Source organism: Elephas maximus, chromosome 16 (assembly GCF_024166365.1).
Source record: "Elephas maximus indicus isolate mEleMax1 chromosome 16, mEleMax1 primary haplotype, whole genome shotgun sequence".
Taxonomy (NCBI): Eukaryota; Metazoa; Chordata; class Mammalia; order Proboscidea; family Elephantidae; genus Elephas; species Elephas maximus.
The window spans coordinates 6,293,031-6,312,786 of record NC_064834.1 but is presented as its reverse complement, the minus strand read 5'-3'; the positions used below and the strand labels follow the sequence as shown (position 1 = coordinate 6,312,786).

Here is a 19,756-nt window from a genome sequence, read left to right as displayed (position 1 = left end):
TTTGCCCTCGTAATAGGTTGTTTGATTTCTTGACTTGCGCTTCCATGGGCATTGATTGTGGATCCAAGTGAAATGAAATCCTTGACAACTTCCATATTTTCTTTGTTTGTCATGATGTTGCTTATTGGTCCAGTTGGGAGGATTTTTGTTTTCTTTATGTTGCGGTGTAATCCATACTGAAGGCTGTGGTCTTTGATCATCATCAGTAAGTGCCCCAAGTCCTCTTCACCTTTTTCAAGCAAGGCTGTAACATCTGCATGTTGTTGTTAATGGGTCTTCCTCTAATCCTGATGCTGTGTTCTTCTTCATATACTCCAGCTTCTTGGATTATTTGCTCAGCATACAAATTGAATTAGTGTGGCGAGAGGACACAAACCTGACGCACACCTTTTCTGATTTTAAACCGTGCAGTGTTCTCTTGTTCTGTTCAAACAACTGCCTCTTGGTCTATGCATAGGTTCTGCGTGAACACAAATCTGTCTTGGAAGAAGTACAGCCACCATGCTCCTTAGAAGTAAGAATGGTAAGACTTCATCTCACTTACTTTGGACATGTTACCAGGAGGGAGCAATCCCTGGAGGACATCATGCTTGGTAAAATAAAGGGTCAGTGAGAAAGAGGAAGACCCTCAATGAGATGGGTTGACACAGAAGGCTCAAAAATAGCAACAACTCTGAGGATGGTGAAGGACATGGCAAACTTTTGTCCTGTTATACCCAAGGCTGCTGCGATTTGGAACAGACTCGATGACATCTAACAACAATGACAATATCAGAGATTGTCTTGGGCTGGGCTCTCTAGAGAAGCAAAACCAGTAAAGCATATAAGTTTATATATATACATATATAGATTTACATCAAGGAAACGGCTCATGTGATTGTAGAGGCTGGAACATCCCAAGTCCGTGAATGAGGATAAAGGCTTCTCTCGATTCATGTAGCTGCAGGGGCTGGTGAACCCAAGATCGGCAGGTTGGAGAGCAGGGCTCCCACTCTCAGGCTGTGAAGATGAAGGAATCCCAAGATCAACAGATAAGCTGATAGCTCAAGTTCCAGGAGTCGAAGATTGGAAGAACAGGAGGTTGCCTCAGGATCCAGAGTGAGCAAAAAGTCAGAACATCTGCTAATATTTGAATGCATTCCACTCTCCCAAGGAAACTCCCTTTCAACTGACAGCAGATTCCATCGTGGGAGTGATCACATATAAACACTGAGGATTATGGCCCAGCCAAGTTGACACATAATATTAACTATCACAAAGACATTATCTAATCCTCTGTCTTTACTAAGTAAAAAGTTTTTTTTTTTTTTTTCTGTATTTGTACTTTATGTTTCTTTTCCTCATTTATCCTTGTAACAAAAATAATATTGATAGGTGGGATTTTTAAAAAAGTTTATTTAAAGATGTTTTTAATATACTTTTTATTTAGGAGTAATTTTAATTTACAGAAAAGTTGCAAAGATAGTATAGAGCTCCTGTATACCCCTCACCCAGTTTCCCTGGATGTTAATGTCTTATATAATCATGGTACATTTATCAAAGCTAAGCAGTCAGCCTTGGTGCAACTATTAACTGAAGTACAGGCTTTATTTGGATTTTATCAGTTATTCCACTGATGTCCATTTTCTGTTCCAGGCTCAGGGCCAGGATACCACATTGCATTTACTTGTCATGTCTCCTTGTTTTCCTCTCCTCTGTGACGGTTCCACAGTCTCTGATTTTTATGATCTTGACAGTCTTGAAGAGTGCTGGTCAGCATTTTGTAGAATGCCCCTTAGCCTGGGTTCGTCTGATGTTTTTCGTGATTAGAGTAGTAGGCTTTGGGGAAGAATAGTGCAGAGATGAAGTGCCCTTCTCATCACATCAGAACAGAGGGTACACGATATCCACACAAGCTTAGGACTAGTGATGTTAACCTTGGCCACTTGGTTAAGATGATGTATGCCATGCTTCTCAATATGTGATTCTTTGTGTGTGTGTGGTTTAAAAAAATAAGATTTTTTTCTTTCTTTGAATATAGGTTTGAACTTGGAGCTTCCTCAGCATTTACAGTAGTAAATTTTAATGTTTATCTAATATGTATGCAAAAACCCTATGGAGCAGTTCCACTCTGCGCAGGTGGGGTCACCATGAGTCAGAATGACTCCATGGCATCTAACGACAACTATCAATGATGGGATGTTTGTTGCCGCTGAGCAGATGAGCAGTTTGGGAAAGTGGAAAACAAGCAAGCATAGGAGGTGTGTGCGGATGGACAGAGGCCCCGTCCCCTTCACGGTGAGGAGAGGCTGCAGCCTCCACTTTGCTGGAGGCACCCCACCTGAGCTGGGAATTTTCCAAGCTCCTGGAAGTCTCTCTTGAGGCATATCTAAACCTCTGTTTATGAGCCCCGGTGGCTCAGTTATTAAGTGCTCGGCTTCTAACTGAAAGGTCAGCAGTTCAAACCCACGAGCCACTCCGCAGGAGAAAGATGTGGCAATCTGCTTCCTAAAGATTACTGGTTGCTGACTCAAAGCGACCCTTTAGGACAGACTAGAACCGCCCCACAGAGTTTTCAAGGCTGTAATCTCCACGCAGCAGACTGCCACATCTTCTCCTGGAGTGGCTGGTGGGTGTGATTGCCCACCTTTGGTTACCAGCAAAGCTCTTAACCGCTGCGCCACCAGAACTCCGCTGGCAAAGATCACAGCCTTGGAAACCCTATGGGGCAGTTCCACTCTGTCCTTGTATGGTCGCTATGAGTCCAAATCAACTTGGTGGCAATGGGTTTGGTTTTTGATTAACCTCCGTTTAATGCCTATGTGGGACGTGCTGTGGAGAAACTAAAGTATCCCTCTTTCTTGAAAAGGCATGTATATCCAGTGAGGGGGCTGGGGCAGGTTTGGGGGCTCTCCCAGCGCCCACAGACGCTGTCCCGCGTGGGCAGGCCTAGGCTGGGTCCTAGAAGGCTGGCTGCCCTCTGCTGGTGACACATTCGCATGCACCTTCCAGGAATGACCTGGAGCAGTTTTTCTGCCAAGGACTCATTCTCCTGTGAGGAATGCAGGAGGTTAGAGCAGGGTGAACGGCCTCAGAGCCTGACAAAGCCGTGGTAGGGTGCAGAGCGGGGCTGCAGTTCTCAGGCTGGCCCCTGTTCTTGTGCACTCGGACAGCACACTAGCTTTTCTGCTCTTCCAGGTCTCCCCTCACTTATTTTCCCTAATGACCTGGGCAAGGAGAGTAGAAATATGATCATAGCCTTTTTCTGGCCCTGTACCCCTCTGCTCTGCCGGCATCCAGACCTTGCCCTGGGCTCCGCGCTTGCACCTGCTAACTAAACACACTCAGGGGGTGCTAATGAAGGGGCAGAGGCATCTGGAAGCTATGCCTTGTGAGGACCCTGGGCCTGGAGTTCAATGACTCAGTCTGAATGTCTCCAGGGGCAAGGAGGAGGAGCCTGTGTGACGTGTCAAGGTGCAGAGCTGGGACCAGCGAGCCTCACAAAGGTGAGGCTTGCTGTCCAATTAAGTGGGCCTCATAGAGGTGAGGCTTGCCATCCAATTAAGATCCCTGTGCTCTGAAGAGTTCAAGCAGAGACTGGAAGGCTGAGATATTGCAGAGGTACATTTCCGGCCTTAACTACATATCCTGGGTCTCATATCTTGGGGCTCGAAGGCCGATCCAGCCGTCTGGGGGCGCTCCTGAGCTCATCCTTCACTCCCTCTCTCCTTGAAGGAAGACAGAAAACCACAGAAGCTGGGTTGTTGAACACCACCCTTCACGTGCAGCCCCGGGATTGTGACTTCCATAGCTGACAAACCTGAATTTCTGCCTTACTCTTTTTTGGGAACCTGGTTTACACATTAGATCCTGCCTCGTGCCCTTGAGAACACATGGTACCCAGGCTTTCTGGCTGTTCACTGCTCATCCTCTCCTCCTGAACCCGAATCTGAATTCCAGCCTGTTTTCAGATCATAGATTCTGGCCCCAAAAGATCTCTGTCCAAGCTTTTTGTTTCTTTGTCCTGTCCCAGTTGAGAACCTGCTAGGCGTCAGCTTCTGGGCCCTGTGATGTGGGGGGTTCAAGGAGGAGTGAGACTGTTAGGATCTGAGATTATGTTGTTGTTGTTAGTTGCCCTGGAGTGGGCCCTCCCCCCGCTGGTGACCCCATGCACAAGGGGGCCAGACCATTGTGATCCATAGGGTTTTTATTGGCTGATTTCTAGAAGCAGATCACCATGCTTTTCTTCCTAGTTGTCTTAGTCTGGAAGCTCCACTGAAACCTGTTAGCATCATAGCAACATGCAAGCCTCTGCTGGCAGACAGGTGGTGGCTGTGCGTGAGGTGTAACAGCTGGGAATCCGACTGGGAATGGAACCCGGGTCTCCCACACGTAAGATGAGAACTCTACCACAGAACCACCATTGCCCTCTGAGACTGTTAGCTCTGAGAAATCTCTCTTTAAATTTGTCCTTAAAATACCCATGAAAGTACACACACACACACAAATCCAGTGTCACGCACACACACACACACAAAAACTCACAGGAACCATGTCAACAATTGTTAGCCTTGGGAGGAATTTCCATTATCTTTAGCAACAATGAGACGGCCTCACAAGCACAATTGTTGACATTTTCATTGTTAATGCTTTGAAACAGAAAGGCTGCCTTGGCCACAAGTAGATGAGACAAGGCCTTGGTGACCCACACCCATAGAGTGGACAGGTGAGGTCACACTGAATCCTGAAGGCTACGGTCCCCAAATGTAATATGCCATTGGCAGGGTTTTGGGTGGAGAGCACTGTACTGTCTTCTTGCACTGTATCTAAATCTCTCCTCACATTCACAAGGGTATAAACTATCCACAACTGCATGAGAGAACCTGACAATCATCAGCCCAGCAGACCAGACCAGAGGAGTGCCTGACACCAAAGCCCTGACATTGGCAGAGAGGTATGAGCCCAATCTTGCCTTCTAGCTTCAGCTCCCTCAGGGACATTCTAGCCAGAACCAGGGGACAGGCAAAAAGCATAAAATTGTGCTGCCTGTCCTCTGTCAACAAGACCTTTCTGGAGGATGAATACACAAAAAAATTCAGACACTTGAAAGCCAATGAAAATATTCTGTACTATAAAAGGAGCCATGTTGAAAATACAACCTTTGAAAAACATTATTTTTAGGAAGGAATAAAAGTAATTAAAAGACCTATATTTCATGTTCTCAGTGAGCTACAAGAATGAGTGAGATTATTAGAAGACATTAGGATGATGAAAAATCAACAGGTTGGGAAACTTCATCTGATCTTCAGAGAAGAGCAACAGCAGAACTAAAGTCTATGAGTGGCAGTAAAGGAAAGAACTGACTCAGAAAAATGCTATCATGTTGAGGGCAAATTTGGCTTGCTCTCCCAGAAATCAGAGAAAATGGACAAAGGGATGAAAACAATGATAAAAAATATAAAAGATATAGAGGTTAGTAAAAGGAGAATTAGCCTCTGAATAATAAAGCTATTGTAAAGAAGAAAGAAAGACAGAAAGAAGCAATAAGCAAAGATATAATGCTTGAAAACTTTCCTGAGCTGGGCAGAAATATACTGAGTTTAGACACTGACATAAATAATGACATTTAAAGTAAATTTTCTAAAAATAAATCAAACAAAAATATATTCTAGTAATTTGATAAGTGATCAAAAATAGGTATTGAGCATTCAGTCTGAGAGTACATGTTACTCACAAAGGAGCAATATACCACTCAGGGTAACGTTATATTTTTCTTTAACAACAGTAAGTTGCAGAAGTCAATGGGACAACTTCTAAGTTTTCAGAGAAATCATGTTTATTATTCCCAATTTGACTTATATGTGTTAAGACAGCAAAAACATTTTTATGTGCAAGGGCTCTGGAAGTATGCTAAGCCTTATACTATTAATTGAAAATGTATTGACAGCTGAGAGAAGAATCAAAAATAAGATGGCAGGGATGGAGAGGCCAATTCTTAAAATTTTACACTATTGTCTATTTGAATGAAAAGTCAAGGATCAGAATTAAGGTTAAAGCTCATACCATAAACAAAAATAGTAACTTAATAACAATGAAACGACTCTTTAATTCCTGATTTGACGATTAAAGACTGAGAAATGTCTCTGAGTCAGGCACTGTCTGGAAGCTGGGGATGAAGACAACTGTAATTCCTGCTTTTATGAGGTACATATTCTAAATAACACACTAAAAACAAAGAGCTTAATAAGTCAGTTTTCAAATAGTGATGAAAGCTAGAAAGAAAATAAGGTAACTGTTAGGGAGGAATGGAGTGTGCGTGGAAGGCTACTTTAGACACGATGGTCAGGGAAGTCTCCTCAAGGAGGCATCTGAGCTGTAATGTAAGAGCTGAAGATGTTCATGCGATGACCTGGGGAAGGACATTCAGGTAGAGGGGGCAGTGACTGCAGACATCCTGAGTGGGACATGAGGCTTGCTGTTTGAGGAATGAGGAAGCCAGTGTGGCTGAAAGATGGTAAATGTGGGCAGAGGAGAAGGGGGAGGACAAACCAAAACCAAAAACCAGTTGCCATTGAGTAGATTCTGACCCGTGACTACTGAGTGTTGCAGAATAGAACCGTGCCCTGTAGGGTTTTCACGGCTGTGACCTTTTGGAAGTAGATCATCAGGCTTTCTTCCAAGGGGCCTCTGGATGGGTTCAAACCACCAACCTTTTGATTAGTAGCTGTGTGTTTAACTGTTTGTGCCCTCCACGGACTACTGGGTCCATGGCAAGGTGATGGGTTTTTACTCTAAGGGCCACAGGACACTGTTGAAGGCCCTAAGCAGAGAAGTAACATGGTGTGAACTATGCTGTCAGTGGTCATCTGACACCATGTGCAGGGTGTTGGGAATGAGTACAGGGGATTAGCAACGGTGGTGGTCAGAGGCAGTAGAGGGGATGAAGGGATGTGGGCTGATGTGGTACACACTCAGGGATCGACAGGACTTGCTAATGGCTTCAGGGAAAGAAAGGAGTCCAGGAAGGCTCCTTGACTTTTGACCTGAGCAACAGTGAGGCTGTGTTCTGAGATAAGAGAGTTAGGGAGAGAAATAGGTCTGTGAGAGGTGAGGAGAATCAATGTTCTCTTTGGGACATGCCAATTTGGAGATGTCAGCTGTGGAGTTGGATTTGAGCCTGGAGCTTGTGGGAGAGGTCTGAGTTGCTAAGATGACTTTGGGGATCATTAGCTTGTGGGCGATGTTTTAAGCCACGGGATTTGATGGGGGCCCAGGACTGAATGCTGTGGCAAGCCAGTCTTTACAGAAGGGAGAGGAGGAGGACCTGGCAAAGGAGACTGAGAAGAGGCAAACCGTTTCAGAGGGGGAAAATCAAGAGATGACCGTGTCACAGAGTTTGTTTCATTTGGAAATGTATTTGGCTTTTAGTAACAGAGACTAAACACAATATAGCTGAATTCTGCTATGTCTTTTTGCCCCCTGTCATGTAAAACTAGTGGGAAGTGGGCCGCCCAGGGACAACATGGCAGCCCTACTGCTCATCAGGGACACAGACATGGTCTTCCTGTTTTGGCATCCTTAGCATTCAACTTCCATCCTCAAGTTCAACTCAGAGTCTGTGATAGCTGCTGGAACTCCGGCCATTACATCTGTATTCTGACTCATGGAAAGAGAAAGGGCAGAACAGCAAGAAAGGCTCACACCACATCAGCCTGTCTTCTAACATGCTTTCCTGGAAGTTCCATCTGACAACTTCCACTTATATCTCATTGGCCACTTTGGTTGCAAGGGAAGCTGTGTAATACTGTTTTTCTGACTCTCAGTATCCTCATCTGCTAAAATAGGGAGTTCTTCCTTCATGCATGATTTATTATTCATGCATGCATGCATTCATCGATTCTTGAAATATATCAAATATGTCCAGACAAAACAAAACAAACAAAAAAGCCAAAAACCAAAACACCAAACCTATTGCCATGGAGTCAATTCTGACTCATAGCGATCCTACAGGACACAGTAAACTGCCCCACAGTGTTTTCCAGGAGCAGCTGGTGGATTTGAACTGCTGACCTTTTTAGTTAGCAGCCCTAATTCTCAACCACTGCTGTATATTACTTGATATCCCTGGTATCCCAGTGGTTAAGAACTACAGCTGCTAACCAAAAGGTTGGCAGTTAGAATCCACCAGCCACTCCTTGGAAACACTATGGGGCAGTTTTACTATGTCAGAATTGACTTAACAGTAATGGGATGATAAATATATACATATATATAAACCAAAAAACCCAAACCTGTTGCCACTGGGAAGCCCAGGCAGTGATTAAGCGCTAGGGCTGCTAACCATAAGGGTCTCAGTTTAAATCCGCCAGGCGCTCCATGGAAACTCTATGGGGCAGTCCTACTCTGTCCTGTAGGGTCACTATGAGTCAGAAACGACACGATAGCAATGAGTTTGGTATGGGTTTAGGTTGCCGTCGAGTTGATATGCCAACTCATAGCGACCCTAAGGACAGAGTAGAACTGCCCCATAGGGTTTTCAAGGAGCACCTGGTAGATTCAGACTGCCGATCTTTTGGTTAGCAGTCGTAGCCGTTAACCACCAAGCCACCAGAGTGTCCGTACATAATGCGTGCGGGTGTATACACACACAGTAAACAGTGTGTGCAGGGCTGAGTAGCTATCAGTGACCGTGACACTGTTGCTGCCTGGCCTGGTGATGTGGAGCATGTGGGATAAGAGGCGGTCCCGATAAATGACCCCAAGCCCTGTAATGACCCCTGCTGAGCACTGACCCTATGGTGAGTCGGCGCACAGCCTTCTGTGTCCAATACTCCCCTTAATGCTCAGAACGACCCTATGAGCTGCCGTGGTCCCCCATCCGCTGGATGAAGACAGCAGTGCTTTCACTCTGGTGGTGACTGTTGGCTGTGAGAGGCTGGGCGCTGCGCGGCGCCATCAGCACCTGTGACTCGGCCTGACCACGTCCGCACTCCTCCCGCAGCCCGGCAGGCGCTGCAGCTAGACGCGCTGGTGGGGACAGCCCGGGGCAGGAAGTGTCCAAACAATGCATCAGGGCAGCCAGAGCGGCCTGGGCACGCCCATGGAGATTTCCCCCGTGTGTTCTGGAATGCTGAGTATGGTTGGCCTTGCTCCTGGTTTATGAAGTACCTTGAAAATAGGTTTGCTTTTTTTTTTTTTAATTAAAAATAGTTTTTACCTAGAGATTAAATATGGCCCTGATTCTTGTGCAGACAATGACCATTGTACTTGTCAATGACTTCAGCTGCACTTGTTTGAAATCAGTATTATATTTATCCATAATGCTTAATAAAATAGTTTCCCCAGCAAGTGCCCAGTTTCTGAAAAGAATTTCCTCTAGGGCTACAAGGAAACCATTCACATCTTACCCTTAAGAGGCGACAGGTAAAATTATCCCGATTATGAAGAATTTATTTGTCCACTGAATAAAGTGAGTTGATTGCGTTGCTAGCCTGACTTTTCTGAGTCTGACCTCACTTAACCCCTGCAGCAGGGCTCACCACCCCAGCATACTCTGGGACGCCCCTTGATGTAGCTGTTGTCCCCAATGTGAGGAGCATTCTGTCCCACTAGAGTCTAGATTGACCTTGATCTTCATAACTCTGTTTATCACCACCTAAACCGAAAACCAGTTGCTGTCCGTCGATTCTGACTCATGGTGACCCCATGTGTGTCAGAGTAGAGCTGTGCTCCACAGGGCTTTCAATGGCTGGCTTTTTACAAGTAGATTACCAGGGCTTTGTTTTACAAGCAGACTGCCAGTGCCCCTGGGTGGACATGAACTGCCAGCCTTTCTGTTAGTAGCTGAGTGCTTAACCACTGGTGCCACCCAGAGGCGTTTTACAGTGTTTCAGTTTCTGCCTTTCGTTGGTCAGCATTTCTTTTGCGTAGTCTGTTAAGTGTCCCAGATGTCCTCTATTTTTCAGCTTAGCTTCACATTGGGGCCTGGGCGGGTCCCTCCTCATCTGTTAGATGGGGGGACATTGGGGGTGGCCCACATGGGAGTTTCCCTGGCTCTTTACACAGAATCAGCTGGCGCCATACAAGGCCAAAGTTCAAAGGCAAACCTAAAGTAAGTTTTGTTGTCATGGATGGATTGGAAGGTGTAAGCAATGGAGGCAGACAGAACTGGACTTCAGACTCTGGCCTGCCATTGGTGCACGACCTCGGGTGAGTCACCTAACTTCCCCAGGTTTCAGTTTCTACATAAGCAAAGGAGGTATTGGAAAGGATTAGACTACACAGGTGAAGCACTTGGCATGTTGCTTGGTACCTAGTGTGCCCTAATATGGGCTGGGATTGTCATTGCTGTTGCCCCTACTCCTAGCCTAGTGACAGACAGACTGACGGAGATGCAAGGGGGACAGTCTTTCAGGTTTCATTTACTGAGAAGGAAAAGAAGATTGAGGGAACAAGACTTTCTAAAGAAAATATACCAGAACAACTGTGTTACTCTGGGAACGAGAATGCTCCTTAGGAGCTGTACAACTTGTAGCCAACTCATTTTCCGAGGTTTATCAGCATCTTTTTAAGACTATGGATGGAAGAAGAAGAAGCCATATATAGATTTAATTCCCAAACGTAATAGAAAGGAGGAAGAAGGCATCCGCCCCGGGCCACCTGTGGACAATTCGACTCCCAGAGGTCTGAAGGATGAGTCCTGTAAGCTACAAGCAGGGAAAATGTTACAATTAAAACAAACATCACAGCATGGAAAAGGAATCAGAGGAGCCCCGAAGCTTAGGATTGGAGGGACCTTGGGGTGCCTGGCCCAGCCTTCTCCCAATGCAGATACTCCCTGGCAGCATCTGTGAGGAATGCAGCGTGGTGGTGAAGGGAGACATGGGTTCAAGTCCTGGCTCTGCTGTGTGACTTTGGGGATGTTATTTAACCTCTCTGATCCTCAGCTGAAAGGTAGTACTATAATATCTGCCACGCAGGTTTGTGGTGGGGGTTAAATGAAGCAATAGGAAGTACTTTGAGGATTGCACGGTCGTGATAAATATTGGTTGTTTTTGCAGAAGTCCATCTCAGAAGGCAGAATTTGCTGGCCATCACTTATTGTGGGGAGCCATCATCCAAGACCACCCCTTCCCACTGTTAAAAATGTGTCCTTAGCTTAAGCTGAAATCAGTTTTCTTATAGCTCCATTTGTACATAGAGAACGTGAAATTAGAGCATGTCTAATTCCTTGTGTGTGAACTGTTCTTAGATATCTGGCAGTGATTAAGTTCTTTCTTCACCCAACCGTGTCCTCTCCTAGCTAACGTGTCCTCAGGAACTTCAAGCATCCCTCATATATGAAAGGAGATGGTTATGTCACTTACTGAGCCTGAGATCAAAAAGTGGAATTTGACAAATGAAGGCACAGTGACTTATTTAAAGCAACAATGTAATAATGACAATTTTATTGTCTTATTGTTTTTCAGCAACGTTTTCCCAACGTACATTGTCTTATTTGATTCTCATTACAGCCTTGTGAATTAAGCACTGTTATTATTGTTTTACTGCTTGAAAAAGATTAAGAAAGTCATGTCCAGAGCAGTAGTTTTACTCACCTAGGTGACAGAGTTGGTAAAGGACAAGGATACGGGGCTAGCCCCTTGGTCTTTTTTCTGATGCCCAGTCTAGTGCTCAGTCATGTCCATTCACGTATCCTAAGGCATGTGGATGACCATGCTGCCCTGGGATGAGTCAGTAATGCATGAATAACAGGCATCGGGCAGGTTCCAGCAGAGCTTCCAGACTAAGACAGACTAGGAAGAAAGGCCTGGTGATCTACTTAAAAAAATCCGCCAGTGAGAACCCTATGGATCTCAACACAATGTCGTCTGACTTGCTTGCTTTGAACATGTTATCAAGAGGGAACAATTGCTAGAGGAGGACATGATGTTTGGTGAGGTGGAAGGCCAATGAGGATGTGGGAGACCCTCAGGAGATGGACATGATGTTTGGTGAGGTGGAAGGCCAATGAGGATGTGGGAGGCCCTCAGGAGGTGGACATGATGTTTGGTGAGGTGGAAGGCCAATGAGGATGTGGGAGGCCCTCAGGAGATGGACATGATGTTTGGTGAGATGGAAGGCCAATGAGGATGTGGGAGGCCCTCAGGAGGTGGACATGATGTTTGGTGAGGTGGAAGGCCAGTGAGGATGTGGGAGACCCTCAGGAGATGGACATGATGTTTGGTGAGGTGGAAGGCCAATGAGGATGTGGGAGACCCTCAGGAGATGGACATGATGTTTGGTGAGGTGGAAGGCCAATGAGGATGTGGGAGACCCTCAGGAGATGGACTGGCACAATAGCCACAAACGTGGACTCCAACACACTGCAGTTGTGAAGCTGATATAAGGCCGGGCAATGTTTCGTTCTGTTGTACACAGGTTGCCATGAGTCAGAGGTGACTTGATAGTAGCTATCTTCTGTCTATCTATCTGTCCGTCTGTCTGTCTTGAACATAGCACTGTGGTAGGCGCAACTGTAGATTCCCCAGTCATGTACCTGCACTGACATGACAAATCTGGCAGAAGTTTCCAAAGTTTCTTTTCAAAGCTGAAAATCCACTTGTTCTAGTTGCCATGAGGGCGTGAGTGCCAAATGAACACAGCTGGCCCGATTAGGTCCACCTGGGGAAGTGATTGTTGCCAACGGGATCAACTCGGAAGGAGCTGAATCTTGAACGGGGTTTACTGAATTGAGACACATGATGGCAGGTTGGAAGCTGGCCCATAGGGGAAGGGGCTTGTGGAGAAAGGGAAGAAGGATTAAAAGTAGGCGCTGCATTCCCGTGAGTGACAAGTGGACTAGGAACAGAATAAAAAAAAAAAAAAGGCAAGACAACCATGTAACCCCACTCAGAGTGTGCTGGCAATGGACCCTTATTAAGCAAACAAACATAAACAGAATTGCAAAAAGGCAACACAGCAATGTCTGTGCTGCTGCCAAGTGCAGTCTTCTAACTAAACACGTGGAGGGAAACGTGCAATTCTCCTTTCCAGTCCACAAAAGATTTAAAGGGCAAACGATCCAAAGTCAATAAACTGATGCCTAAGAATGTTCGGGTGGGAGGATGAAGGGGAAACGGGGCAAAGAAATGAAAGTGGAAGAGTAATTTAGTAAATTCTGGACCGAATAATGCTTAACATGATTGGGAGGTTTCTTTAGTGGGTGATAAAAAGAAAACAAAAATATTAAAATCAGAGAGAGAGGACGAGGGGGAAACGAGGAAAGGGTCTAAGTGGAAGAATGATTTAATGAATTCTGGGAAGAAAGTGCTCAACCAAGTCGAGGGGCAAATGGGATGGAGGTGAAAGGAAATGAAATCTTGAGAGGAGTTGAAAATGACTGAAATGGCTCCTGACTCATCGGTTTTGAATTAGAGTTTTATATGTAAAATTAAATTACGTTTAGCTCTTGCCAACAGGATGTGTAACATCTCGGTTGATAATGTTGTTTGCTGCTCATGGATCTACAAGGATAATGTGATTCAAAGTCACGAGCCATTTGCCCCCCAGGAGGAAAGCCTGGAAGTGATTAGGCAGGGTTTTGCTTTGGTTGCTTTAAGGTTTAGCAAAGGGAGAGGAGAAAAGCAGCTGGGAACATAGGTGTGTGTGTTGTATCAGTTGAGATGGTGGTGTTTAGCTCAGCTCCTCAGAGGCAGAGGCCCACGGGGGAAGCTGGTGTGGGCAGTGGAGGAGATGGCAGAACTGGGGGTCAGACAGCGAGGGAGAGGGCCTGGGGTAAGGGGCTCAAACCTCAATAATGGTGTTCAGCAGTGATGACAGGACTGTTAAGAAGCATGGGGAATTACTGGCCCAGAGACGCCTAGATTGCAGCCAGGTTGTACAGGAATGTGAATGTCAGGCCAGGCTTTTGAGCATCATGCCAAGAGATGGGAAATGTTAGATGCGTTTTTACTGACAGATGTCTCAATCAGGTGTACATTTAAGTAAGATCACTCTGGCAATATTTACCCCTCCCTCCTTCTCTCTCTTTTGAAAATTATTTTCACCAACTTCCTCTATGTGTGTGGATTCATAGTATTTCCAAGAGCCTGAAGTTACAAGCTAGGTTGTTCCCAACCTGCACCCCCATGCAGAGAAGAGGGGGAAGATGTCTGGAGGCAACACTGAAGGGACAGAGGAGTGGACGGATCCGAAGGGGCGCCATTAACACAAAGCCACACCCATTCACCCCTACAAAAGGGCAATGGAAAGAGTTATCCTCACTTCAGACGTTTGATCAGGTGATTGGGTTCCCTGAGGCTGGACTCAAGGTTGGAGATTTAAACATTTTTTTTTTTTAATTTAGAAATAATTTTAGAATTGCAGAAATAGTACGAGAGTTTTTGTATACCCTTCACCCAATTTCCACCGATATTAATAACTTAAAGAACCCTAGCACAATTATCAAAGCTAAGAGATTAACAATGGTACACTTATTAACTAAATCGATGATTTTACTTGTATTTCACCTTTTTTCCTACTAATGTCCTATTTCTGTTTCAGAATCTAATCCAGGACACCACATTGCATAGACTTACCCTGTTTCCTTAGTCTCCTCTGTAATCTGGTTTTCATTTTTCTTTCTTGACCTTGGTACCTTTGAAGAATACTGGCCCGTTATTTTATAACTGGCCGATATTTACTTGGGTTTGACATTTTCTCATGAGTAGATGCTTTTTTGGCAAGAGAACGGCAGAGATGATATGCCCTTGTCAGTGGGCCATAGCAGGGGGTCTGTGACGTCACCGTAGCTTATTACTGGTGATTTTAACCTTGATCACTTGGTTAAGGTGTTGTCTGCTAGGTTTCTCTGGTGTAAAGTTGCTATTTTCTCCTCTGGAATTAATAAGTGTTTGGAGAGATAATTTTGAGACCATGAAAAATCTGTATCTCCCCAAATTTTTGCTCAGTTATTTTTGCATCCATCCATGAATCTTGCCTTTAACAACTATCACGATGGTGTTTTAATATTGTGATTTTCTATTTCCCTCATTCTTTCTACATTTATTAATTAGAATTTTTTTCTGTAAGAGAGATCTGTCCCTTCTTATTTATCTATTTAACTATTTATTTATACCAGTATGGAACATGGATATTTATCTTAGTCTATACCCTCATTATGTATTTTATTGCTCGTGTTGTTTCAGCTTTGACCACTGGGAGATCCATCAGAGTGGCCCCTGTGTCTTTTTTATTTTTGCAAACTTCTTTATTTTCTGGCATCACAGGATACTTCAGACTCTTATTATATTCTCTCTGTCTCAGTCCTAGGATTAACCACTTCTCCAAGGAACCTGGTTCCTTTTATTGGGAATTGGTATTTACAACCCAAGATCTGGGATGTGGGTATGCTTGTTTGGGGTGTCCTTGCCTCTAGAAACTATTTGCAGACAGAGTAGGAAATATATGTATGTGTTTACTAACCGACTCATATAAAACCAAAAACCAAACTCATAGCAACCCTGTAGGACAGAGTAGAATTGCCCCACAGGGTTTCCAAGGAGTGGCTAGTGAATTCAAACTGCTGACCTTTTGGTTAGCAGCTGAGCTCTTAACCACTGTGCCACCAGGACTCCATGCACACATATGTATTTATTTTTATATCTATATGTCTGATACACATTTAAAAATCGTGAGTTTATACTGATGTCTCTGCTTCCATTCCAATACCGCAAAGTTCATTCTAACTTTCTTTATTATAGCTTCTTTTTGCAAGAGTGAGAAACCTGGCTCTCATTATCTACAGTGTATTCATTTATCCATTCAACTCTCCTATGTGGGTAAAGTAGTTTCAGAATTGCTAAGCTACACCCCAGTGAAAAGCAGATTATATTAACTACAGCACAGTATTTATGTACCATAACTTTTGTCTTTAGCTCTACAGTATCTAGTCAAAATACTATTTTCCAAAGTAACTTCCGTTAATTATTTTCTTACATACTCCTTTCAGTGTGGGGATGGTGATGTTATTCCTTTGTAACACAGTTAGGTTGATTTGTCACAGTTCATATTCCATTTTCGGTTCCTGTCACATTCTGGTTGATTTAAAAAAATTCCACACAGTATACTTTACTATTTACAGTACGCAGCTCTCATGCTCCCCACCCGAAGCCATGGAAAGCACTTGTGCGTCTTCCATTCCTCTGCTTTGCCTTTTCCAGAATGTTATAAAAATTAAATCATACAATATGTAGTCATTTGGATCTGGTTTCTTTCACTTAGTAAAGTCACTTAAGATTCATCCATGTTGTTATGTGAGTCAGAAGTTTGTTTCTTTTTATTAACAAGTAGTATTCCATTGTATGGAGGTACCACAGTTTGTTTATCCATTTACCAGGTGAAGGACATTTGGGTTATTTCCAGTTTGGGCAGGATTATGAATAAAACTATTATAATCAGTCACATACAGGTTTTTGTGTAAGCATAACTTTTCATTTCTCTGAGTAAATACCTAAGAGTGGAATTGACAAGTCATATGTAAGTGTATGTGGTAAATGTATGTTCAACTTTAAAAAAAGACTTCCAAAATGCTTTTGAAAAGTGGTTGTATGTTTTGCATTTGCCCCATAATGTATGCGTTCCAGTTGCTCTGTATCCTTGTCAGCATTTGCTATTGTCAGGTTTTTTCTTTTTAATTTAGCTATTCTCGTGGATGTGTGTATACTGATACCTTACTGTGGCTTTAGTTCACGTTTTTCTAATGATTACTGAGCTTGATCACTATTTTATATGCTTATTTGCCATCTAAATATCTTCTTTTGGTGAAACGTCTGTTCAGATCTTTTCCCCGTTTTTAAAACTGGGTAGTTTGTTTTTTTAGAGTTGAGTTTTGAGAGTTCTTTATATATTCTAAATGCAAGCCCTTTCTCAGAAATGCGACTTGTAAATACTTTCTCCAAGTTTGTGGCTTTTCTTTCTGTTTTATTCACAGTGTCTTTTGCAAATTTTTTTGAAAAATATTTGAAGAGAGTAAAATACTCACATGTCAATCTTTATAATATTTAACTGTTTTCCAAAGGTAGAGGTGAAATACTGAAGGAGAAACTGATATTGATTATGCCTCTACTGTGTGTAAACCCTGAGGCAAGCACAGGGCAGCACAACGTCATACACGTGGTCTCCCACGAGGAGGAAAGCCTCCACCTTGGCGTGATGAGTCCATTCAGGCCACCATTTTTATTTTATTTTCCTAGCTAGTAAGGAGAAAAATAACAGACAATATAATAATAGACAAATGGAGTGAGAAGAGGATTGTCGCAGTATGTATAATTGTTTAAACAAGCCAGTAAGCTCAAGATAGTTGCTTCATTATAAGTTTGGTTAGCGAATTCAGTTTTCTCAATTGTAACTTTGGATACCACCACCTGCCTGTCGGTTGGCTATACTGTGGTGGCTTGTGTGTTGCTGTGATGCTGGAAGCTGTGCCACTGGTATTTCAAATATCAACTGGGTCGCCCATTATGGACAGGTTTCTGCAAAGCTTCCAGACTAAGACAGATTAGAAAGAAAGACCTGGCTATCTACTTCCAAAAATTAGCCAATGTAAACCTTACAGATCACAACAGAATATCATCCAGTATGGTACTGGAAGATGAGCTCCCTAGGTTGGAAGACACTACACAATAGCGACAACAATGAACTCAAACATACCAATGATCACGAAGATGGTGTAGGGCTGGGCAATGTTTAGTTCTGTTATACTTAAATTTGCCATGAATCAGAGTTGACTTGGTGGTAACTAACAACAGTAACAGCAACAAAAACCTTGGATAAGTCATTTTCCTTTGCTAGACTCAATTTTCCTTGTTATTAAATGAAGTTGAACTGTGTTTCCCCTAGTTTGATATTTTGTTTTTGTATATTTCAAACAAGTGGAATTGGGAGAATTCAAACAATTGATTGTTGGTTGAGGCTCCCAAAGCCCGTGAGGTATGTAGCTTACGTTTGGTATGACTGTCTTTATTAACTTGTTAATACACACACATAGTTACCTTGATGCCATCTTTTCAATTATTTAATTCAACAGGTTTTTACTGAGTATCCGTTATGTCCTTGTGGCCATTACATTCTCATAGGGACAGACAGACATCCAACAGTGAACACAGTAAAAACATAGAATGCTACAGAAAAAGGAAAACAGAGCATAGTAAAGGGAATCAAGCATTGCAATTATAAATACAATGATTAGGATAAACCTCCTTGAGAAGCTAATATTTGAGCAAAGACTTCAGGGAGAAGAGGGAGATTAACCATATCTTCGTTATGGTCCTCATTGACCCGCTCGAGATTCCTCCCACCTGCCAGTACTTAAAGAACTCCAAAGGCTTGATAAATTCTAGGGGCATTGATCCTGCTTCCAAAAGTAAGTTAAAAAGTAAAGAGCCTGATCTGGCCTCCACCACTTTTTTATGTTTGTCACTGTTGAACTCCGTCTTGTACAGGGTCATGAACGTTCATGAGCTGCCATGGTTCTCTCAATTGTTCAGGTCCCTCAAAGTTGAGTGGAGCTCATGGCCGAGGTCCTTAAGTCACAGCTTCTTTAATGTCTGCTCATGGGCTTGGCCATTTTCCCAAACAAGACCTCATGGCTGGGGCCTGGCCCAGAGCCCTTTCCATCTCACCAGCACACCTGTCTCCAGAACCTCCAGTTCTGTGTTGAGCTGCAATGAGTTCAAATCTCTGTCCCCGTCTGCCACCCTTGTGGCATGTTTCCTTCTGGAGTCTTGGTTCCCTTTTTTGCCTCTTAAGTGGTTATACTCATTTTCAACCTCAGGAGGAAGCAACTGGGTCTTCCTCCAATCTACCTAGATCAAGGAAACCTTGTTAAGCAAACACAAACGGGCCCATCATAACCCTTCCCCAGAGCAAGGAAAAATCTAAGAAAAGATACGTGCTGCTCACAGCAGTCCCTTTATAAAGATTGTCAGTACTTGGATGGTAGAAGTAAGAGTCTTTCTTCTATTTGCATGACTAATAAAGACAATTTGGCAAAACTTCTCTGAGCAGAGAAGTGCCTCACTGTGTCCTTCAGAAAAGAGAAGTGCCAATAGACTTTCTCTCAGCATGCTTAGTCCTGCTTCCTCCTGACATCCACAAGACCTCCCTGCAGGGCTCTTCCCTCTTCCTCATCCCTCCTTCTCTTCCTTTCATGAGTTGCTTTCCAATATAGAATCATGAATGTTCATGAGCTTCCATGGTTTTCTGTCAATGGTCCAGATCCCTCAGAGCTGGATGGAGCCCACGGCCTGGATCCCAAAGTTACATCTTCTTTAGTGCTCATTCATGGTTGTTATTGTTGCTAGTTGCCGTCGAGTTGTCTCTGACTTAGAGCGGCCTTATATATAACAGATTGAGATGTTGCCTGGTCTTGTGCTATCTTCACGATTGTTGGTATGTTTGAGTCCGCTGTGACTATTGTGACATTCCATTTTATTGAGGGTTTCCCTCCTTTTCACTGACCCCTCTACTTTATCAGATATGATGTCCTTTTCTAGCAGTTGGTCTTTCCTGGTAATGTGCCCAAAGTAAGCCAGCTGAAGTCTTGCCATTCTCACCTCTAAAGTGCATTCTGTTTGTATTTCTTTTAAGACTGATTTGTTTGCTCCTTTGTCAGTTCATGGTATATTCGATATTCTTTGCCAACCTCACTGTTTAAATGCATCAATTCTTCTGCTGTCTTCCTTTTTCATAGTCCAAATTTTGCATGCATGTGAGGTGACTGAGAAGACCATGGCTT

At 43.7% G+C, this 19,756-nt stretch overlaps 1 long non-coding RNA gene across 2 annotated transcripts in view; it reads left to right on the top strand.

Moving 5' to 3' along the window:
• The window catches only part of LOC126059197 (uncharacterized), a 309,811-nt gene that overhangs the window by 70,940 nt on the left and 219,115 nt on the right, over window positions 1-19,756 (top strand). The window lies entirely within an intron of this gene.